Source organism: Ornithorhynchus anatinus, chromosome 1, assembly GCF_004115215.2.
Source record: "Ornithorhynchus anatinus isolate Pmale09 chromosome 1, mOrnAna1.pri.v4, whole genome shotgun sequence".
In the NCBI taxonomy this organism is placed as follows: domain Eukaryota; kingdom Metazoa; phylum Chordata; class Mammalia; order Monotremata; family Ornithorhynchidae; genus Ornithorhynchus; species Ornithorhynchus anatinus.
Window position 1 is genome coordinate 82886144 of NC_041728.1, and position 25019 is coordinate 82911162.

At 41.7% G+C, this 25019-nt stretch overlaps 1 long non-coding RNA gene and 1 other non-coding gene across 2 annotated transcripts in view; both read right to left on the reverse strand.

Annotated features, from left to right (window-relative positions):
• Positions 1 to 10010: 10010 nt before the first annotated feature.
• On the reverse strand, positions 10011 to 10146 carry LOC114817407. The gene has a single exon (XR_003765266.1). It is a non-coding gene; the product is annotated as a small nucleolar RNA SNORA7 (small nucleolar RNA).
• A 2280-nt stretch (positions 10147 to 12426) lies between these two features.
• Positions 12427 to 25019, reverse strand: part of LOC120638403 — a 37875-nt gene continuing 25282 nt past the window's right edge. Inside the window, exon 3 of the long non-coding RNA XR_005660053.1 lies at positions 12427 to 12596. This is a non-coding gene — a long non-coding RNA (uncharacterized LOC120638403). The remainder of the gene's footprint in view (positions 12597 to 25019) is intronic.

Genomic DNA, 25019 nt, shown 5'->3' on the forward strand with positions numbered 1-25019 from the left:
ATTACTTTTCATATCTTTTCCTCTGAAGGAGATATTATGTAATTCTCTAATGGCTTAATTAACATTTTATATGACAGATCTATACCACAGCTTCCTTAGCTAAGAAAAGCAATATTGCTTTTTTAAATATGCCATTTAATGTAACAGATTTATCTTAATCATTTCATTTTGCTGCATTTGCTTTTTCCACTTGTTCTGGGCTCAACAGTCATTTTACTCCTGTATATTCAAATCAAAGAGTTCATGAAAAGTAAACTATATGCTCTCCTTAATAATCAAGATTATAGCAACACACCCTAACAACTGAAAATTTACCCACACCTAAGTCAGATATTTCTGTCCTTTTTGTCACGTTAGTTTAATAGGATTGAAAGTAATTATGTGTAAATTTAACAACATAAACCACAATTCAACATAGCAAGTGGAAGGCAATGTAAGTGAATAAATATAAGCAGGAGACTGGGGTAGGCAACCCATGGCTCTTGAGCCATGTCTGGATCTTCTCGGAGCCAAATGTGGCTCTCGGGTCAGGCCTCAGCCTAAGGGGAACGGGAGTAGTCGGGGGACTTGCCAAACACTCCACAGTGTGTGGTGTCACTTCCATCCTTGACATTACCATGGTAACTTATCTAAAAGTTGCAGGAGATGCAGGGCCTTGTTGCTGGAAGGTGAGTCGATGGGGCATGTTGATGATGATGATGGTATTTGTTAAGCACTAACTATATGGCAAGCACTTTTCTAAGCCCTGGGATAGATACAAGCTAATCACACTGGACACAGTCCTTGCCCGACATGGGACTCACAGTCAATTTCCATTTTACAGATGAGGTAACTGAGGCCCAGAGAAGTGAAGTGACTTACCCAAGGTCACAGCACAGACATGTAGCGGAGCCGGGATAAGAAGCTTCTGACTTCCAGGCCCGTGCTCTATCCACTAGCCCATGCTGAGGCGTGACAAGGGCAGGATCAGGAGCATAATTTCTCACCCAGGAAGCCCTCTTATAGCCTTCAGGTCAGGGCAACCCAGCCATGATCTGTCACTGGTCACAAAGCAGGGAGATATGGTGTCCTGCTCTGAGTCGGGGAGAAGAGGGTCCACTAATCAGTTTTCAGATGGTCCATCCACTGATTCAAATCAACTTCTGATTCAAAACTGGATCTTTTCATGTCTGATTTCTAATTTTCAGCTCTGAGTCTTCTTTCCCCACAACAGTTGCTGCTGAAATCCGGAACTTTGAACACTGAGCCAGACTTCATGCTGATCCCTGGAAAGCTAACAAGAAGAATCAGGTGCAGGCTTTGGGGCCAGAAGCCCTTCAAGAGAAATGCTCTAAAAAAACAACATCATTGATGACAGTCCATTATGCCGCATGTTCACCATACCACGAGGTACTTCACCTGTATCTTCTTGTCCAGTCCATGGGAGGGCTGTCTGTGGCCACTCTAGTCTCTGCTGCCAGGTGGGCTTCGGGAGGGGCTGTGAATGGATGGAACACCCTACTGTCCTCAGTTTTGATACACGTTGCCATTCAGGGGAGACTTTCTATGGTTCAGCCCCACTTGAAGATGTGTTAGCAGCAAGGAGCAAGCCAAGAAGGGCTCTCCATCACCTTGCCCCTTCCTACCTCTCCTCCCTTCTCTCTTTCTACCGCCCACCCCGCACGCTCCGCTCCTCTGCCGCCCACCTCCTCGCCGTCCCTCGGTCTCGCCTATCCCGCCGTCGACCCCTGGGTCACGTCCTCCCGCGGTCCTGGAACACCCTCCCTCCTCACCTCCGCCAAACTGATTCTCTTTCCCTCTTCAAAACCTTACTTAAAAATCACCTCCTCCAAGAGGCCTTCCCAGACTGAGCTCCTCTTCCCCCTCTACTCCCTCTGCCATCCCCCCTTTACCTCTCCGCAGCTAAAGCCTCATTTTCCCCTTTTCCCTCTGCTCCTCCACCTCTCCCTTCCCATCCCCACAGCACTGTACCCGTCCGCTCAACTGTATATATTTTCGTTACCCTATTTATTTTGTTAATGAATTGTACATCGCCTTGATTCTATTTAGTTGCCATTGTTTTTACGAGATGTTCTTCCCCTTGACGCTGTTTAGTGCCATTGTTCTTGTCTGTCCGTCTCCCCCGATTAGACTGTAAGCCCGTCAAACGGCAGGGACTGTCTCTATCTGTTGCCGACTTGTTCATCCCAAGCGCTTAGTACAGTGCTCTGCACATAGTAAGCGCTCAATAAATACTATTGAATGAAAAGAAGTACTGCTTTTGCAGCAAGTCTGCCAAAGTGACCCCAAACTCTGTCCCCAGAGATGAAAACAACGGTGTTGCCTCAGGGCTAATTGGCCTTGGGGATCACCACAAACTGTCCCATGGAATTAACCTGGAGGTACTGTGGAACTATAAAAACATTCAGAGGGACTGAAGATACTCGGTCAGGACTTTGAGCACTTTACAGGAAAGTTACTCTAAAAATACAATATTATGTTAATAATTCTTTATTGTTTTATTTTTAATATGCATATGAATAACATCAGAATTTAAAATAGATAAAGAATAAGCTATTTCCAGGATAAGCTATTTTTCTAGGTTCTCAAACAAAAATCACTGGCTTATCCATTTTTTTCAACAGATAGTTTTCAGAATCCATTAGGTTAGTTAAAAAAAATACCCCAAAAGCTAGTTTTAAAAAATGACATAGCTTCTTTTAAAAATGTTGTTTTTACTGGCAAAGATGACAATATTTTAAGGAAAATTAAGTAAATTTGCCAAAGTAGATGTGCTATTAATCCTCAATGAATAAAGCATACCTAATTCATTTTTGAAATTAATTATATTTTTTTCAAGACAAAAAAGGGTTGGGCAATTTTCAAGATTCAGATTTGTCTAATTACCATTTCGAGGAGCAGAACTATATTGTTGAAGAATTTCTGAAAAACAAAATTTGGAATAATCTCTTGGATCAACTCCCATTTTCCTTGCAAATTCAGAAATACTTCTGAGCATTTTTATATTTCTTTGGAGAACTTCCATATTTGTTTCTTTTTAAATATAAATATACAGATTTGAAGGTCTGTCGATGAAACTTAACCAATATGATTTTCAACTTATTAAGCTAAATGCAGAGGGAATATTCCCTTTTTAAAGAGGCTATTGTGATTGTGAGATGAAAGTTGGCTAAATTTGGATTTGAATTTGGCTCAAATAACACCAGTACCACAGTGGTAGAGTTTTTTCTTCTCACCTAAGGGGGATGATAAGATGAAATGCATGTGAATTGGTCCTTGAATTGTCATTGTAAATGGCTCTATATTCAACTTTGAAGTAAAGTAAGGAGGAAGTGCACACAAAACATTTTTTATCATCATACTTAAAAATTGTACAGAAAACAAATTACCTGCAAACCTACAGATGTATTTGGGTTTGCAACAAAACAAAAATGCTTATTCCTGAGAAATTATGTTTAGAAATTGATTTGGCACAAAAGACATTATCCCCTTACCTCCTACTTTATATTTTATAGCCTATATTACTGAATGTTCTGGGCAACTTGATATAGCTTCCAGGGAAACTAATTCCAGATAAATAAATCAAAAATGCTCTTGAAATAAATACTGATTTTTGACATTTCTTGTATTTTTTATTTTAAGAAATAGAAAACAAAATTGAGACAACATTATTATGCAGTCCTGTGACATAAATAAAGCTGAGCAGAGAAAATTGAACAGAAACAAGAAACCTACAGTCCTAAAGTAGTGTTCCTAGAAAACCCAGGCCCTCATGGATTTGAGTCTAAGGTTCTTGATTTCTCTAGGTCTAGGATTTTTCCACAAGTTTTTAAAAAGCATTTGTCTACTGCAATGAAGAGCACATTAAGATTAGCCATATTTTTTTCCTCATCTGAAGAAGTTGAAGAGTCTTACTGACTCATTTTGCCTCACCTGACTAGTGAATTGATTGGGCTTGTATTTTTCACCATGCCATGCTTCCACACATCCTGACTCTAGGTGGGATGGCTGGAACTACTCTCTGGGAGCTGTGGCCCGGAGCCTTTCATCTGCAGGCATGGATGGATTGGGAAAAGCTCAGTGGGATCCTATTAACTCAATGTGGGCAGGGAACGCGTCTACGGACTTTCATATTGGGCTCTCCTGAGTGCCTATTATGGTGCTCTGCACACAGTAAGTGTTTGGTAAATATGATTGATTAATGATTTAATTGAAAAGTTAACCTTAATTCTCGGGATTTCTTCCAAAGCTTCGATGGGAAAAAATTGCTGAGGAGAATCTGGAGCTATTTGAAAAACAAACTAGGGAATGTTACTGGTCTCCACCTTCTCCTGTCAGTCCATTGCTATCCAGGGATAATGGAGAATGATTTGCTGCCCTCAGGCCATTACTATCCAAGATCTTTCAGTTTGTCCAAAACATATACTTTGGAGACTTGAAAGCATTACAGAAGCTGCATTCCTTTCTTCTCATTTACAACAATATTAATTTTTTGCTTCACTGCTATTTTCATCACCCAGCACACATTTCTTCACTCCTCAAAATCCTCCACTCCCCCCGCCCCATCCCTTAGTATTGAGCACAAACTTTTATAAATTGACTTCAACTCACTGCAATTAATCAATCAATGAAATTTATTGAGCACTTACTGTGTGCAAAGCATATCTGCTCTTTTCACTCACTACTCCCCAAACTGCCCTCTTAATTCCTTTCTGGTCTTATCTTTCTTTAAACTCTCCTGCTGTATCCCCCATCTTGAAACTCCTTCTCCATCCAAATTCTGCAGCCTGCAGCCATCCCTATATTTTGGTCTCTCAGGAGAGCCCACCACCTCTAACCTACCTTCCCTAATTAATTCTCAGCATCTAATGTCATATAAATCCATCAATAATTTCTAGCATTTATAGCCCTACTTAGACAACAATCAATCATATTTCTTGAGCACTAACTGTGTACAGGACCTTGTACTAAGTGCTTGGGTGAGTATAATACAACAATATAACAGACAAATTCCCTGGTCACAGTGAGCTTACAGTCTAGAAGACAAGCTTCAGCACTTATATATATATTCATTTATTCAATTATAGATTCATGGTTTTGATTACACTGTAAATCAATCTATCGTATTTATTGAGCACTTACCGTGTGCAGAGCACTATATTAAGCACTTGGGAGAGTATAATATAACAGATATAACAATATAACAGACACATTCCCTGACCACAATGAACTTATAGTCTAGAAGGGGAGATAGACATTAATAGAAATAAATAAATTACAGACATGCTAATTAAGTGTTGTGGGGCTGAGGGATGCTCGCTCTCCCTTCTGCGCCTTCTATGCACTTCAGTCTGTGACCTTTGGATATTTGATATTCATCTCACCCCCACCCACAACACCTAGGTACATATCTTTAAATTATATATTGTAAATTACTTATTCATGTTAATGTCTGTCTCCCTATCTAGAATGTAAACTCATTATGGGCAGGAAATATGTCTGCTAATTATGTTATATGGTCCTCTCCAAAGTGCTAAATATTAAGTGCTTAATAAATACAATTGATTGATTGAGGGGCTGAATAAAGAGAGCAAATCAGTTGACAGCGGAAAGGAGTGGGAGAAAAGGAAATGAGGACTTATTCAGATAAGGCCTCTTAAAGGAGATGTGTCTTCAGTAACACTTTTAACATGGGAAAAGTAATTGTCGGTCAGATATGAAGAAGGAGGATGTTCCAGGTCAAAGGCAGGACATGCGTGAAAGGTAGATGGGTGAGACAGATGAAATGGAGGTACAGAAAGTGGGTTGGCATTAGAGGAGTGCAGTGTGCCGGCTGGGTTGTAGTAGGAGAGTAGCGAGGTGAGGTAGGTGGGGGTGAAGTGATTGAATGTTTTAAAGTCGATGGTAAGGTGTTTCTGATTGATGCAGAGTTGGTTGGACAACCATTGGAGGTTGTGGAAACATGAGGAGGAGGGAAACATGGACTGAATGTTTCTGTAGAAAAATGATCCAGGCATCAGAGTGAGGTAAGGACTGGTGTGGGGAGAGATAGGAGGCAGGGAGGTCAACAAGGAGGCTGATATAGTAATATAGATGGGTTAGGATAGGTGCTTGGATTAATGTGGTAGTGGTTTAAATGGTGAGGAAAGGCCATATTTTAGCAAAGGTGGGAAGGTTGAACTGAGTGGATTGAATGAAAGAGAGGAGTCAAGAACAATACCAAGGTAATGGGCTTGAGACAGGAAGGGTGGTGATGTTATCTACAGTGATGGGAAAGTCAAAGGCAGGACAGGATTTAGGTGGGAAGATAAGGACTTCTCTTTTGGACATGTTAATTTTGAAGTGATGGCAGGATATCCAAGTAAAAGTGTCTTGAAGGCAGGAGGAAATGTGAGAGTGGAGAGAGGGAAAGATATCAAGGCTGGAGATGTAGATTTGGAAATCATCCACACAGAGGTGGTAGTTGAAGCTATGGGAGCAAATGAGTTCTCTAAAGAAGTGGATGTAGAAAAAGAACAGAGGGGGATCCAGACTGAACATTAAGGGACACCCACAGTTATGGAGTGGGAGGAAGAAGAGGAACCTGTGAAAGAAATTGAGAATGAGCAGCCAGAAAGAGAGAGTAGAAGAATCAGGAAAGGACAGTAGCAGTGAAGCTGAGGTTGGATAATGTTTACAGGAGAAGGGAGTTGTGGAGAGTGTCAAAGGTGGCTGAGAGATCAAGGAGGATTAAGATGGTGTAGAGGCTTTTGGATTTGGCAAGAAAGAGATCATTTTGACCTTTGAAAGGGGAGTTTTTGTAGAGTGAAGGGACAGAAGCCAGATTGGAGGAATTTGGAGGAGAGGAACTTGAGACAGTGGGTGTAGATAACTTGCTCAAGGAGTTTGGAGTTGAGTGGTAGGAGAGAGATAGAGCAATAACTGGAATGAACTGAAGGGCCAAGGGAAGGCTTTTTAGAATAGGTGAGACATGAGCATGTTTGAAAGCAGTGGGAAAGAAGTCATTGGAAAGCAAACAATTGAAGATGGCAGTTATGGAGGGAAGGAGGGGGCAAGTGCTTTGTTAAGGTGCAAAAGGATGGGGTTGGGTGCACAGGTGGAGGGGGTGGATTTTGAGAGATTTTGAGAGAATATTTTGAGATATTTCTGGGAAAGACAGGAGGGTTGAAGAAGAGGCAGGATGAGGAAGGGACTGGAGAAGAGTAGGACAGATTTTAGGGAGATCATGTTCCATAATTTCAATTTTCTCAATCAAGTAGGTGGCCAGGTCATTAGGGGCAAGATGTAGAGGTAAGTGGAGGGAGAGGGGTTTGAGAAGGGCATTAAACATCTGGAACAACTAGCAAGGGCAATGGGTATGGGTGTCAATAAGGATGGAGAAATGATTTTCCCGGCAGAGGAGAGGGCAGCACTAAGGCAGTTTTTGTCCATATCCTCCCATAGAGTTAGTGCTCCTTGTGTGCAGGAAAAGTGTCTCTTGCTTGTTTTGTACTTCTCAAGTGCTTAGTAGAGTGCTTTCAACATATACTACCTGTGTGTGTTTGTGTGTGTGTGTGCACATAGCTTTCTTTCAAGGTTTAATAATGATACTGTGGGTGGATATATTTTATCAGTGTATGTTAATGTGACTGATAAGCCCCAATGTGTGACCTATGAGGCCTTTCATAATACATATATATAAAGATGATCATTACTGCTCTGTCACATTTGCTCTCCTTTAGTGGCTGGTGCCATTTTCATTCCTCCCACCAAGTTGCGATCCTTCTGAGAAAGTCTAAGAAAGTCACCCAAATGCTATGTTCTCCCAGTCATCTCTATTTTCCAGATGAGGTAACTGAGGCCCAAAGAAGTGAAATGACTTCCCCAAGGTCACACAGCAGACAAGTGGCAGAGCCGGGATTAGAACCCAGGTCCTTCTGATTCCCAGGCCTGTGCTCTATCCACTAAGACACACTGACAACTAGAGCAGCTGGACTGTAACCTCTTGAAATTCTAAGGCTATGGTTAGACTAGCTTAGTTATGGTATTAATTAAAGCATTAACTACATACCCCTGTGTTAGATAAAAGACAATCAGATCTGTCTCACTGTCAGTCCTAAATGGGGCTCGTGATTTAAGAGGTAGGGATAAAAGATAGCTTTCCCATTTTCACAGATAAGATAATTGAAGGCTGAAGTGGCTTGCCCAAAATCACATAGAAGGCTAGTAGCAGAGCCGGATTCTCTGCTGGCCAGTCCCAGGCTCGTTACACTGGTATGTAATGTTCCCATGAGGCGATGATGGGATGACTATATCGCATCATCTGAGAGTGTTTCTTCAGAACCCTTAAACCATTTCTTCTCCTATCACCTTTCCTCTATCCTCCCCCTTTTTTGCCTCACTTGGGTTTACCACAGCTGCTGGTTCAGTATCCTGCTGTCATCCGCTCTCCTCACCCAAGTCCAGTACTGCCAATTTACATTGTGATGATTACTTCAATACCAGGGTACTAACTGCATTCCATGATCTCACTGTTTGTCTTTTTATCTTGCCATTTGATGTTAAGATGGTATGGGTGGATCGATTCTACCAATCAACAGTATTCATGGAGCACTTGTATAGAAAATACAGAGTAAAACACATGGGAGAGTACAGTAGAATGAGACAGGATTCCTGCCATCAGGGAACTTACAGTCCAGCTGTTCTAGGTGTCAATGTGGTTTAGTGGACAGAGCACAGGCCTGGGAATCAGAAGGACCTGGGTTCTAATCCCATATCTGCCACTTGTCTGCTGTGTGACCTTGGGCAAGTCATTTCACTTCTTTGGGCCTCAGTTACCTCACCTGGAAAATGGAGATTAAGACTGTGAGCCCACTTTGGGACAGGGACTGTGTCCAACCTGATTAATTTAGATCTACCCTAGTGCTTAGAACAGTGCTTGGTACAGAATGGGCTCTTAACAAGTACCATAATTATTAATATTATTATTACAGAAGATCTGGGTCTCAGAGCTATTAAGACATTTAAAGTTTTCCTAAAGACCAATTTGGTGTGAATCTTGATGTTCTCTTGGCACCGTATTCAGTTTTGCCATTGACACATACTCTTGGTTGGGTCTGGTGTTTGCCAGAGGCAGGTTGGTACATTATCTAGATCTTGTGAAGGCTAATTGCCAGTCAATACCATTTGTGGATTATGAAAAATAACTCATAATCTGCTGCATTTCTTCTTGTTGGGGGCTACTAAAGCCAGTTATTAAGTTGTAAGAGTGTAAATCATTGGAATCGATAGTATATCAACCTCTCAGATCTTTGCAGCTGATATGCAATTTTCACTTTCAAAAAACATTCAGTTTAAATTGGCATGGTTAAAGTATGTCTGAATTGGGTAATTCTGTGCACTAAGTGATCATCTCCTAATATAATGTGAATCAAGAACACTTATAAGAATAAATTTCATTTTAAGATGCTCATAATAAGAGAAATTCAGCTTAATTTTCTCTGTCTCTGCCCCAAGCAGTGTTATGTTGTTTTTGAATCTACTGTCTTGTCTTACACTGTCGAGTCATCTCGGACCCATAGCAACTCTATGGACACATCTCTCCCAGAATACCTCATTTCCAACTCCAATGATTATTCTGGTAGTATATTCATAAAGAAGCAGCGTGGCTCAGTGGAAAGAGCATGGGCTTGGGAGTCAGTGGTCATGGGTTCGAATCCCAACTCTGCCACTTGTCAGTTGTGTGACTATGGGCAAGTCATTTAACTCTCTGTGTCTCAGTTACCTCATCTGTAAAATGGGGACTAAAACTGTGAGCCCCAAGTGGGACAACCTGATCACCCTGTATCTACCCCAGCACTTAGAACAGTGCTCTGCACATAGTAAACACTTAACAAATACCAACATTATTATAGAGTTTTCTTGGTATCAATATGGAAGTGGTTTCCCATTGCCTTCTTCGGCTCTGTAAACTTGAGTCTTTGCCCTTGACTCTCTCCCATCCCGGTGCTGCCCAGCACAGGTGAGTTTTGACTTGTATCAGATTCCCTTCCACTCACTAGCCTCTGCCCAAACTAAGAATGGAATGGGTATACCTGTTTGACTCTCCATCCAGTAGCCGATACTGGTAGAGTACTAAAAACTCTCCAGGTGCGATCCTGAAAGGAGTTTGAATCTATTACTGTAATTTAATGAAATATTTCCTACATTTTGCAATATTTGATAACTCTGCAATTATTATGAGAATTCATTTCTTTTCTTTATTCCTTGAGAGTTACAACTTCCTTTAGTTCATTGTGTCTTAGGAGTAGGAGTAGTAATGATATTTACTGAATGAAATTCACTGTACACAATGGGAAAATACAGCAGATGCACAAGATGCATTCCCAGCTCATAAAGAGCCTTGCATATTTGATTTATTGGTAGTTTTCTACAATTTTTAGAATCTCTTTCCAGTGTACTTCTGTTTGCTGAAAATTGCTGCTGCTTGACAAAGAAATCAGGGAGAGGTTAGGTACTTAAATGATGAAGAAAACATATTAAAGGAAATGGATGACAGGCAAGCTTATATATTTTGATTACATGAAAGGAGAAATCACCGATGCTTAGCAATACAACCTTCTCACTCACGTTCCCAACCTGATGTTTAATTGTATAATCGCAGGGGGATGTGTGTGGGGGTGTGTGATTGTTTGTGCAAAGCCAGGAATCCCCCAGAACTGTGGTTAAAATCAGACTTCTGACCTTTTTATACTGACCTACATAAGGAACCGGTCCAGAAATTGGATTTCCATTACCAATATATAAAATAGCTTAGAAGAACCAGATAGCAGAAGAGATATTAATTCAATTGTGCTCCTGGCATTAAAAGTCAGCATAAGCTCCCCTTTGATTATGCAGATATGATTATATGGTAAACATCAAAAAATTGATTCTCTTTGATTCAAGTACAATCACTAGGCACTGATTAGCTACACTGAGTATCCAGGACTCATATGTGATCATGCTGTCTAGTTTATACACTGTCTCTGGCTCCCTCTCACATTCTCCATTTCTTCTTTAATGAAATTTAATGAAATTACATTCTCCACCTCTTTTACTGAAAAACAGAGAAGGGAAAACTCTACTCATATGGCCTAAGCAGTGGACCATGGAAGCTGAGACAAGTTTGGATAGATGTGTGGGAGCCCTTTTCCCCTTTCACTAAGTTCATAAAACTGAGTAGCAGAAAATCTTGCTGCACACCCTGGGGGCTAGTGAGGAGGGGAGAGAGGGGAGTCACTGAATTGATTTCACTGTCCTCTAGTCCATCTGTCAAAGTGACATGCCAACTGGATAGTTCTGAATTATTGATAGCAGGTCCCAAAGTGAGTCAGAAAACAATTCCAAGTCAGTGTGAAGGGGTGGTCAATTGGAAATGAGGTTAACTCAATTTTGTAGTACGGATAGGAATTCTGAAGGGTAAATTCCAAACCGGATTAAACTCATTCAATCTGTCATATTGGGGCATAACCTAACAAAAGGACAGAGATGTTTGAAGGAAGTTATTAAACAGTATAATATAAACGATATATTACAGTAGAGATATATTAAACAAGGGATTCAGGATAGATGGGCAACATTTCTCATCACATTGTTTTCTGCAATAACACAAACAAGGCTCCTTCACAGAAACACATTAGGTCCACCTTGTCTATCCTGTAAGCTTGTTGTGGGTGGGGAATGTGCTTGCTAACTCTGTTATATTGATCGCTCTCAAGAGCTTTAGTACAGTGATCGGCACACAGAAAGCACTCAAATACGATCCACTGATTGAATACCCAAGGCTTTTGGAATCTGAGAATCATCTGATATCTTTGACAGAAGTATGTTAATCAGTGGTATTTCATGGGGCAACCAGATGGGGGTGCATAGTGGAATCCTGGCATTGAAACATTAGAGTATTGAAAATGTGGGGAGGTGAGGAGGGGAAGGGGAGAGAACTGGGGCGGGGGAGAGAGAGTGATCTAGGAAGATGAAAAATTTTTTTAAGAATTTTTTTTTGCTTGTAGTCTGGACCAAGTCAAAGGTGAAAAGACATCTTTAGGTTTTACAACCCCAGTGGTTTCACAGCTGTGACATATTACACTTGAAGATAACCTGAAATAACAATGCTCCTTGACTCTGGCCTCATTTCTGTTCTGAATTTTCTCCTGGTGATATATGGAAAAATGAAGGAAACTCCAGAGAATTAAAGCCTACTAAATGTATTAGGAAACATCTCTTGATATTCTCAAATAGACTCTCATGCAATAGGAGCAAAAACCTGTTTTCTTCTAGGAGTGTATTAGTCGTCATATGCAGAACAAACAACTGCTTTATTTGTGCCTGGAGATGCCAGGAGGTAGGGTGCTTGTTCTGAAAATCTAAGCCATTGCTAACCGATGCAGTAAATAAGACAGCAGGATGTAAATGGCCATTGACTTGAGTGAATTTTTTTGTACACATTTCTTCGAATCACAGCACGGAAGTATCTGGAATTTGTTTTCAAACATTTTTAAACTGTACTCATCTTACTGTTATGCTTCATTCATCGGTCTGCGAATTCATCGAACTGATAGGAAAGGTTAGGACACCACCTAGTGGGGAGGAAGGAAGGTCTTGTGGAGATTTGGTTGTGAACTTCAGGACGCACCTGGATCTTCTCTCCTATGCGAAATACTTTTATTTTAAGTGGAAAGCAACAGGGAACCCAGCGAGTGGTGAAGGAGGAAGGACTGTGTGGCATATTTCAGCTGAGTCAACTGTCGGCTGTGGAACTCAATCCAAATTTGACCGATCAATACTTGCATTTTGATCAGAGGGAAATCAGTAATTAATCAACAAATAAGCTATCGATTTCCAGTCCAGTCAAAGTAAAAAGGAGTGCTTCCAGTGTTACTCTTAACAACCTCTTTGGATGAAAAGTCAAGGAAGCAGATCACAGCTGAACGAGAGTCATTACTGATGAAGGAAGAGGGCTTATAGTAAATTGTGAAAATGTAGTTCAAGTTTGCATATTGCGATTTAGGAGTGTTTATTAACTGCAGTTTGGAAAAAAAGACTTGGAAATGCAATCATGACAAATGTACCACCCAGATGAAAGTACCTCATTTTATTATTTCGAACCTATGGGTCACTGAGACACATTCCAGCAGCCTTGCCCAGCCAGCCTTGCAGTTCTTCCTCTAAATTTTAAACCCAGTGATCGCACAGGAAGTATCCACAGAAATGTCCATCCCTCATTATTCTGTGATCATACGTCTTTCTCAGCAGCAGCAATTACCATCCCCTCTTCTGCTTTTTAAGCGATTACTGGATATAGTGGGCATATTCAAAATAAAAAGCAGTGGGACCACTGAATCTCATATAATTCAGTACATATCTTAAGGAATAGAATAATTTAAACTTTCCTTAAATATCCTTATGGAATTCACCATTTTTAGGTGACAACATGGAATTTCTCATTAGTGAAATGCTTTGCCTCTATAAGATTCACACAAATCATCACCAGAGACCTTATACTAGCCTCTTCTGACTACTGAAATTGCACCATTTGCCATACTTTTTGTGTGCCTTTATGTCACACTTAACAATAACAACAATAATAATAGAATTTATAAAAGGGTCTACTACATGCCAAACATGGTGGAATATGCAAGATAATCTGATTGGACAAAGTTGCCATCCCACATGGGGCTCACAGTTTAAGAAGAATGGAGAGCAGGGATCTTATCCTCATTTCATAGATAAGGAAACTGAGGTTCAGATAAGTGACTTACCCAAGGTCACAGAGCAGGTTAGTATCAGAGCTGAGACTATAACCCAGGACCCCTGACTCCCAAGTTCTGTGCTTTTTCCATTAGGTCACATACTGCCTTCCATAAAGGGGCTATTAGGAGGAGTCTCTAGTGGGGCTTAGGTTACTTTGGAAGAATGAGCAGGGAAAAATGGAATAATAATGATGGTATTTGTTAAGCACTTACTACAATAATAATAATAATAATAATTGTGGTATTTGTTAAGAGCTTACCATATGCCAAGCACTGTTCTAAGCACTGGAGAAGATACAAAGTAATCAGGTTGTCCCACGTGGGACTCACAGTCTTAATCCCCAATTTATAGATGAAGTAACTGAGGCACAGAGAAATTAAGTGGCTTGTCCAAAGTCACACAGCTTACAAGTGGCAGAGCCAGGATTAGAACCCACGATCTCTGACTCCCAAGCCCATGCTCTTTCCACTAAGCCATGCTGCTTCACATGGAATTGAAGTATTGCTTACTACATCAGTAACTTACAAGCTTAATACCCAGGAAAAAGAATATCGAAGTAGAAAGTTTGGGGATTATGCAGTTTAGAACATGTGAGCTATCAACTGGAATATGATTATCACAGGACAGCAGATCTGATTTAGCCTGATCTGAATTTCCGAATTGAAATTCTCACTGAATTCCTCCAAGCAGGTGGAGGAGTATACACCATTTAAACATTCTCTTAAAAACTCTTCATCCTGGAATCTATTTTTCATTAAAAAGTGTTCTGAGGAGAGAAAAACTGAAAAGATATTTAGCTATTTTTGAAAATATACATAGTGTCAAGCAGAGCAACTTTCTGGTCTAACTAATGTTAATAATAATGTTAGTATTTGTTAAGCGCTTACTATGTGCCAAACACTGTTCTAAGCACTGGGGGAGATACAGGGTCATCAGGTGGTTCCATGTGAGGCTGACAGTTTTCATCCCCATTTTACAGATGAGGTCACTTAGGCACCGAGAAGTGAAGTGACTTGCTCAAAGTCTCACAGCTGACAGGTGGGCAAATCCGGGATTGGAACCCATGACCTCTGACTCCTAAGCCCGGGCTCTTTCTACTGAGCCACACTAGGGCAACTTGCCTGCCTGTGACAGATCACCTGACCAATCTGGAGCCAGAAATCCAAGAGGAACGCCATCTGATAGGAACTTAATAATAATAATAATAATAATTGTGGTATTTAAGTGCTTATTATGTGCCAGGTGCCGTATTAAGCACTAGGGTGGATACGAGCATATTCAGGTTGGACTTGGAGGGTGGGTGAGACCGGGGGGGACCCCAAGCTCATTCCAAATGGCCACCCCGTCCCCCCACCCCGGGGCCCCCGGCTTCTTGATGTCAGCTAAAAGAACAAGAGAGGTAAGTTACCATGAATTAATTCATCAGTGCATAAGCCTTCCATGGAATAAAGAGTTCTTTGAAACAATCAAAGCACTGCAGTTAAACAAAGTAAATGATTGTGGAAGAATACGATAAAAGAAACCTTAATTGCATCTCCCTGCCACAAAATCTCCCTTCACTGGAAAAGGTCAAGACCTGTTATCCCTTACTCCTCCTTTTCTATGGCATTTTAGGAAAGCTGGTCAGCCAGGGTTAACAGTTGATGAAATGGAGAAAAATCAATGGCTTCTCTAGCCATTTAGAATCCACTACGTAAGTCTCTGGCAAATGAATTCAGCCTTAAAACAAAGAGAGAGCAAAAAGAGAGCAAAGGCTCAAACCAGGTTCTTAGACTTACACCGGCTTTGGTTCAATCTGAAATTCTCTATTTAAATTTTCTTGTATCTGAACATGTTAACTCCTAATTTACCAAATTAAGGAGGCAGACTATGTATTAAAAATTGCAGATGAAAGCAGAAGCAGCCTCTCTTCTCATTTTAAAAGGTCTTCCCAGCTTCAGACTCCTTATTCCTGTTTTTCCTCTGGCCTGAAACTCCCTCTTAATTCTGACAACCCACCACGCTTTCCCCCTTTAAAGCCTTATTAAAATCAAATCTCCTTCAAGAGGCCTTCTCTGACTAAGCCCTCAGTCTCCCTATTCAGTCTCCCTTCTGCTGATGTTTATGGGAGGTCAGAAAGGAGGCTGATGCAATAATCCAGGCAAGATATGATAAACAGATTGAACACAGTCCCTATCCCATATAGGGCTCACAGTTTTAATCCCCATTTTAAAGATGAGGTAACTCAGGCACATACAAGTAAAGGAACTTATCCAAGTTCACAAAGAAACAAGAAGATCTGTGATTAGAACCCAGATGCTCTGACTCTGAGGCCTGTGCTCTTTCCATTAGGCCACCCTGCTTCTCGAGTATGTAACTTTAGATTCATTCTCTGGTTGCTGAGTTGGGAAAACAGAAACCTCCCTTTCTCTCTCCGACTCCATCCTTATTTTTTCTCATATGGAAAAGCAGCAATCTTTTACCCTATAGGGACAATTTCTCTTGCCTGTGCTTCACACCTTGTCCTCCATCACTCTTTCCATCCTCCTCCAACCCAACAAAGTTCCAGTGTTGTAGTCAGAAGAGCTGACTGGAGGGCTGGGTGGGCAATATATTAAGGTCCCACCCAGGCTAACACATGCATCCTCCATTCTTCTCTCCCTGACCATCATCAACTCTTCATTCTCCAATGACTTCTTCTCCAGTGTTTTCAAACCTTCCCATGACCCCATGGCTTCCTCCAGTACTTGTTTCATCTCCCTCCTACCATTCCTCTCTAAACTCCTCGAGGGAGTTGTCTACGCCCGCTGCTTCCACTTCTTCTCCTCCAATTCACTCCTTGACCCTCTCAATTCTGGCTTCCATACCTTTCACTCCAGGGAAACTGCCTTTTCAAAGATCACCAATGATCTGCTCCTTGCCAACAATCTCTACTCCAGTCTAATCCTCCTTGGTCTCTCGCTGTCTTCCACACTGTGGACCATCCCGTTCTCCAGGAAATATTATCGAATCTAGTTCTCCTCCTAGTTCTCTGGCTACTCTTGCTGAGTCTCTTTTTGTGGATTCTTCCTCTGCCTCCCACCCTCTAATAGTGGAAGTCTCTCAAGGCTCAGTTCATTAATCCATTCAATAGTATTTATTGAGCGCTTACTATGTGCAGAGCACTGTACTAAGTGCTTGGAATGTACAAATCGGTAACAGATAGAGACAGTTCCTGCCCTCTGATGGGCTTACAATCTAATTGGGGGAGACAGACAGACAAAAACAATAGCAATAAATAGAATCAAGGGGATGAAGATCTCATTAAAACAATAGCAAATAAAAGAATCAAGGTGATGTACATTTCATTAACAAAATAAATAGGGTAATGAAAATATATACAGTTGAGCGGACAAGTATAGTGCTGAGGGGAGGGGAAGGGAAAGGGGGAGGAGCAGTTCTAGGGCCTCTTCTATCTTCTTCTATTCCTTGGAGAACTCATTTACTCTCATGGCTTCAACTACCATCTCTATTCAGATAATTCCCAAAGCTGCCTCTACAGTCTTGACCTTTCTTTGCAATTTCACAGAAATTTCACAATTTCTACCTGGATATCCCACCTACACCTCAAACTAAACAAGTCCAAAACTGAACTTCTCATTTTTCCACCTAAACCCTGTCCTCCCCTTGATTTTCCCATCACTACCATCTTCCCTGTCTCACAAGACCACAACTTTGCCATTGTCCTCGACTCATCTCTTTCATTCAATCCACATATTCAGTCTGAAACTAAATCCTGGGTCTACCTTCACAACAATGCTAAAACCCACCCTTCCTTCTTCATCAAAACTTCTACCATCTTAATCCAAGCACTTATCTTACCTTGCCTTATTTACTGCATCAGCTTACTTGCTGACCTCCCTGTCAGTCAATCATATTTATTGAGTGCTTACTGTGTGCAAAGTACTGTACTAAGCACTTGGGAGAGTACAATATAACAGATACATTCCCTGCCCACAGTGAGCTTGCAGTCTAAAGGGGGAGACAGACATTAATATAAACAAATAAAATTACAGATTTGCACTTGAGTGCTCTGGGGCTAGGAGTGGGAATGAATAAAGGGAGCAAGTCAGGGAGATGCAGAAAGGAATGGGAGAAAAGGAAGAAGGGGGCTTAGTCAGGGAAAGCCTCTTGGAGAAAAGGTGCCTTCAATAAGGCTTTGAAGCAAGGGAGTGTAATTGTATGTCTGGTATGAAGAGTGAGGGCATTCCAGGCCAGAGACAGGATTGGGCGAGAGGTCGGCGGTGAGATAGACGAGATCGAGGTACAGTGAGAAGGTTAGCATTGGAGGAGCTGGGTTGTAGTAGGAGAGTAGCGAGGTGAGATAGGAGAGGGCAAGGTTATTGAGTGCTTTAAAGCTGATTGTGAGAAGTTTCTGTTTGATGTGGAGGTGGATGGGCAACCATTCGAGGTTCTTGAAGAGAAGGGAAACCTGTATTGACTGTTTCTGTAGAAAAACTATCTGGGCAGCAGAGTGAAGTATAGACCTGAGTGGGGAGGTATGAGGCAGGGAGGTCAGCAAGGAGGCTGAGACAGTAATCATTGTGGTATAGGATAAGTGTTTGGATTAACACAGTAGCAGTTTGGATAGGGAAGAAAAAGCAGATTTTAGTGGTGCTGTGAAGATCTAGCTGACACGATTTAGTGATTGAATATGTAGGCTAAATGAGAAAGCAGAGTCAAGGATGATGCCAAGGTTAAGGGCTTGTGAGACAGAAAGGATGGTGGTATCATCTACAGTGATGGGAAAGTCAGAGGAAGGACAGGGTTTGGGTGGGAAGATAAGGAGTTCAGTTTTAGACATGTTAAGTTTGAGGTGACAGCAGGACATCCAAGTAGAGATGTCTTAAAGGCAGGAGGAAAAGCAAGACTGCAGAGAAGGAAAGAGATCAGGGCCAGAGATGTAGATTTGAGAATCTGCCTCCCGTCTCTCCCCACTCTGGTCCATATTTAACTCTACCGCCTAGGTCATTATTCTAATAAGAAACTCAGGACAGGTTTCCCCACTGCTCAACGACCTCCAGTGCTTGCCCATCCACTTCGGCATCAAACAGAAATTCTTTACCTTTGGCTTTAAAACACTCAATCACTTCACCCTTTCCTACCTTACATTGCTGAATTCCTACTATAACCTAGCCCATTCACTTTGCTCCTCTAATGCCAATGTACTCACTGTACCTTGATCTCATCTATATAGCCACCGACCCCTTTCCAACCCCTTGTCTTTGACCTGCAACTCTATCACCCTTCATAGCTGACAGACCACCATTCACCCCACCTTCAAATGTTTTTAAAATCATATTTATAATAACCCTTCCCCGACTAAGTTCTAATCTTCCTTATCCCTTTCCCTTCTGCATCATCCTGGCATTTGGTTTTGTATCCTTTAAGCACTTGATCTTCACCCAACTCTCAGACCCACACCACTTACACAGATAACCAAAATTTATTTTAATGTCTCTCTCCCTCCTAGACTGTAAACTCCTTGTGGGCAGGGAACAAATCTACCAACTCTGTTGTATTCTCTCAAGATTTTAGTATGGTGCAAGTGCTCAATTAATACCAACTGATTAACAATCTCAGCATTCTCCTCCTCTTCACTCTAGCTAAATCTGCCAATCTGAGCAGTTTCTTCCCCTTTACTCTGACTGGATAAGCAACGCCCACTCAAACTGAGGTCCAATGAGAGAAATTTTGTTGTTGATTATTTGATTTTAATTTATGTAAATGTCAACAATTGGTGACTGACTTGTGGATGAGTCATCACTTTCTCTTGTCACAAAGATGACTGGCTTTGATATCTCCTCATATCTTAATGTTTTCTATAATATATATGTACATATAATTTTTGTGCTCTTCTGTCCTGCATAACATATATATTATATATGTATATATATATGTATATATATATATATATATCCATGTATATCCATGTATATATGCATCCATATACATATATCCATATACATATATGGATGCATATATATGTCCATGAACATATATGTATGCATATATATGTGTGTGTGTATATGCATATACACAGAGATTGAGCTGGTCAGAAGAACAACAAAAAGATTCAAAATTCAGAAAGTAGATGCTATAAGGAATGACTAACCCTTTTAAGTCTCCTTTCCTCCATTTTAATCCCTATCACATCCAATTAGTTTTGTATATACTGAAAAAAGTGATCAATGAACAACGTTAAATGTAAAATATGTACATATTGTATCCTATTTATTCTACATTCACATATCCTGCTTTTTCTACTTAATCTTGGTCTACAAAAAGCACAGACAGACATTAATATAAACAAATAAAATTACAGATTTGCACTTAAGTGCTCTGGGGCTAGGAGTGGGAATGAATAAAGGGAGCAAGTCAGGGAGATGCAGAAAGGAATGGGATGACTAAGGATTACCTACTGACTGTCTTCAAATGTAAGATGTTTTATTGGTAGAGATGCTACCAGCTAGTTGTTCTCCCTGTCCACAGTAGACTAAACAAGAGGAAATTCTCAAACTAAAAGAGAGATTTTGGTTGGGGTATAAGAATGTTTTCTCTCTCAACATGATCCAAATCCAGAACAGGCTGCCAAGAGAGATTATGGAGCCTCAATCCCTGGAGGATTGGAAAGGAGAAAATAGACCTTCCTCTAGTCTCCCTAAATTTGCCATTTCTCTTCCTGGAGACAGCAGACTGGACCAGATGGTCTCTCTAGGATTCTACCAGCAATTTGATTGTGAGATTCTATTCAGAAAAGTGACATTTCTGGGTTCCTGTCATTGTATTACAATGTAATTTTTATATATTCACAATGCTTTCAATAGTGCTTTCTTTGAGAAAGTTTTATGCTGAAAGCCAATTTGTTCCTTTGAGAGTCTCAAAACCAACTTCTCTGTGACTCGGTTACTTCATATATAAAATGGAGATTAAGACTGTGAGCCCTATGTGGTACAGGGATTGTGTCTACCCCAATTACCTTGTATCTACCCAGCAGGTAGTGCCTGGCCCTCAGTAAGTGCTTAACGAATGTCATTAAAAAAAATCATCCCACATGGTCCCTATAAGAAGCCCATGAATGCATAAAAACCTCTGTCCTTTTTATAGTGATAGTTCAGGTCTGAAGAAAATAAACTTTCCCTTTCCAAAATATAAACAGAAGGAGTAATTCCCACTATCATCTTGGTGAATAGACAGAATCAGATTAAGGTTGTGGTAAACCAAAATTTGCCTCTTCCCATCTTCCCCAATGTGGCTCATGCTCCTGTTCCTGTTTCTTCAAAGTCAGTACCCTCACTGACTCTTTTTCCCTTCAGAGCTAAGGTCCACGACAGAGGAAACAATGAAAGAGTTGCAGGGCCTTAGGGGAAGGCTGTGACGGAGCCTGCAATATGGCGGGGGCATGGGCAGAGTGAACAATATTCCCTTTAGCCTCGTGGTTAAAGAAGCCCTGCTGGCATGAAGGAGCAATTCACAAATTCTCTGGGCATGATTGTGAGGGTTGAAGAAAGCTTTCAGTTTGGAAAGGAGAACATGAAAAGGATACATTGTATGTAGCCAATCTAGTACATGTGAGTTAGTTATTATTTTATATTTCATAACCAAGTGGCATTTTAAACACCTGTGTAGGGATATGTTCAGATCATATTAGACAGGATAGCAAATGCTTTAATGACATTAAGAGTGAATAGCAGTTTCAAATCTCAGTGTGAGAGAAACAAACAAGGATGAAAGAGTTACAGCAGGAAAAGGAGCATTTAAACAATACCGAAATACAGCAAGGGGGAGGTGGGAGGGGGGAGGGTCCCCCCCACACCCACTCTCCATTGCTCCTAGCCATGCCTGAGGACTCCATCAAGGAAAGATGGTCAATTTTCTGTTTCTCTGGTCTTTTCACAGTTCATAGAGGTTTTCGACACTTCAGACTTTTCTCTCTTTAATAATATTTAGTGGTCCTGTATCCTCATTTGCTGGGGAACAAATTAGGACTTCAGGGTTCGGCACAGAATTCCAACCACACCCAGGACAAACATTTATGAATTGGTTTGCAACCCTCAATAACTATATTAATAAATTCCTCAGGGCTGGTGAAATCGTGTTCCCAAAGCATCGACCAAACCTGGCACTAAGCACTATTTGAATATTCACGTTATTACTGAAGCTACTGGAGACCTAGCAACTCATGAGTCATTGGCTTTAGCAAGGGTTTGATATTGAACAAAGTAGCTTTATGAAAATCAATAGAATGACTACAATTACCAAATGTATTGCTTCTATGGTATTAAGAACCATAAATCAAACATGACAGCAGAAAAATAATGACGACCTGATGTACCAGCAAGAAAGAGTTCTATCATGAGAGTGTCAGCTTTTCCTAGTGTACCTTGGGTTTTTCTTACAGGAAATCAAGTCTGCATGTTTACTGTTATTTTTGCTGTAAAAACCATTTGCAGGGATGCCTGCAATGGGAAACTTACTGTTTAAGGTCATTTACAGGGTAGAATAAAGGAACCACTGAAAAGTTTGCCTGGATCCCTTCCCACTCCCTTAATGAGGGCTGGCACAGCCATGACGGAGCTTGTGTGCACCCGAGTGGCCACACCGCTCCCCCACACTACGATTTATGGGTGGAACATGGACTTCCGGCTGCATTCACTGTGTGCTTTGGTTCATGTAACTGAACTGTACCTTGTAGCTAGCCAAAACTCACTGCTTTGACTCTAAATTACAGTCCGGAAAGTAGCAACATGCATGATCATGCAGTCGAGGGCAGAGCCAGCCAAGTCCGTATCTTTCCATACAGCTATATTAATATGGTCCATGGCTGAACCCTCATGGGGCAAAATTCAGTGCAATTTGAAAATATTTTGCAGAATTCATGTTTTTCTTAACATCCTTAAAAAGACCTGCCAGTTTGCCAGCTAATGATAAGGGAACTTGTTATTAAGCAGTTGCTGCTGTAAGGGCTGTCCATAGGGCAGGGCTCAGGGAACAATTATCTCTCATACCACCACCCTCCAAGTACTGCCTCACTAGTGATACTTCTGCCACGGGAGGGGGAAAGTAAGGGGCATCACTCATCTGAACTGGACTTATTGTCCTCCCTCCCCCTTGTTTCTCTCTACCCCTACCATCCTGCCCAGTCAGACACCACATACACTCAATTTGGCCATTATGTCTGTTTCCCCCTAGGTGTTTTGACTAGAGTGCTGTAAGGGAATTAGGGATCGTTCTTCTGGCTAGCTTGTTCAGATATAATGTGTCACACTGTTGGAAGAAATGGTTGCGTGTATGGCCGTGGCTCTGGACATGATGAGGCCCTCAGTAATAATAACTGTGGTATTTGTTAAGAGTTTGCTATGTGCCAAGCTCTGAATTAAGCACCAGGAAGGATACAAGATAATCAGGTCCCACATGGGGCTCAGGGACTAAGTAGGAAGAGGAATAGGTATTGAGACCCCATTTTGCAGATGAAGGGAGGCACAGAGAATTTAAGTGACCTACCCAAGGTCATACAGCAGACAAGGGCAGAACAAGTATTAGAACCTAGTCCCCTGACTCCTGGACCCATGCTCTTTCGACTAGGCCAGATCGCTTCTCTGCTAATTTTTCCTAAAGCACGTTTTCAAAAGAATGGGATGCCCTGCACTTCAGAACGGGGTATAACCTCGCCAGTGTGTTTCATTCATTCATTCGATCATTCATTTGTATTTATTAAACACTGTGTGCAGAGCACTCTACTAAGTGTTTGGGAAAGTACAGTACAACAATAAACCATGAATATCCCTGCCCACATCGAGCTCACAGTCTAGAGGAAGGGAAACAGACATGGATCCAAATAAACAGACATCAGTACAAATAAATAAAATTACAGATACAAAAATTACACATACATACATAAGTGCTGTGGGACTGGGAGAGGGGGGAAGAGGAAAGGGAGCAAGGCTGGGTGATGACGGAAGGGAGTGGGAGATAAGGAAAAGTGGGCCTTAGTCTGGGAAGTTCTCTTGGAGGAGATGTGCCTTCAATAAGGCTTTGAAGGGGGGAACTGTCTGGTAGTTTTGAGGAGAGGGGACATTCCAAGCCAGAGGCAGGACGTGGGCCATGGGTCAGTGGTGAGACAGGTGAGATCAAGTCACAGTAAGAAGGTTAGCACCTGAGGAGTGAAGTATGTGGGCTGGGTTGTAGAAGGAGAGAAGCAAGGTGAGGTAAGAGGGGGCAAGGTGATGGACTGCTTTAAAGCCAATGGTGAGGAGTTTTTGTTTGATACGGAGGTGGATAGGAAACCCTGGAGATTTTTGAGGAGTGGGGTGACATATCCTGAATGTTTCTGCAGAAAGAGGATCTGGGCAGTAGCATGAAGTATGGACTGGAGAGGGGAGAACCAGGAGGTTGGGAGGTCAGCAAGGAGGCTGATGTAGTCATCTAGGCGGGATAGGATAAGTGACTGTATTAACGTGGTAGCAGTTTGGATGGAGAGGAAAGGGCGGATTTTAGCGATGTTGTGAAGGTGGGACTGACAGGATTTGGTGACGGATTGAATATGTGGGTTGATTGAGAGAGAGGAGTCAAGGATAATGCTGAGGTTACAGGCTTGTGAGACAAGAAGGATGATGGTGCCATCTACAGTGAGGGAAAAGTCAGGGAGAGGACAGGGTTTGGGTGGGAAGATAAGGAGCTCTGTTTTGGATACGTTACGTTTGAGGTCCGTGGATGGTACGACCATCCTTCCCGTCTCCCAGGCCCATAACCTCGGCGTCATCTTTGACTTGTCTCTCTCATTCACCCCATACATCCAATCCGTTACCAAGACCTGCTGGTCTCACCTTTACAATATCGACAGGATCCGCCCTTTCCTCTCCACCCAAACGGCCACCTTACTGCTACAGACTCTCATAATATCCCAGCTAGACTACCGTGCAGCCTTCTCTCTGATCTCCCTTCCTCCTCTCTCGCCCCGCTCCAGTCTATTCTTCACTCCACTGCCCAGCTCATCTTCCTGCAAAAACGTTCTGGGCATGTCACTCCCCTTCTTAAACATCTCCAATGGTTGCCCATCAACCTCCGCTCAAAACAAAAACTCCGCACTCTAGGTTTCAAGGCTCTCCATCACCTTGCCCCTTCATATCTCTCCTCCCTTCTCTCTTTCTACTGCCGACCCCGCACGCTCTGCTCCTCTGCCGCCCACCTCCTCACTGTCCCTCGGTCTCGCCTATCTCACCGTCGACCCC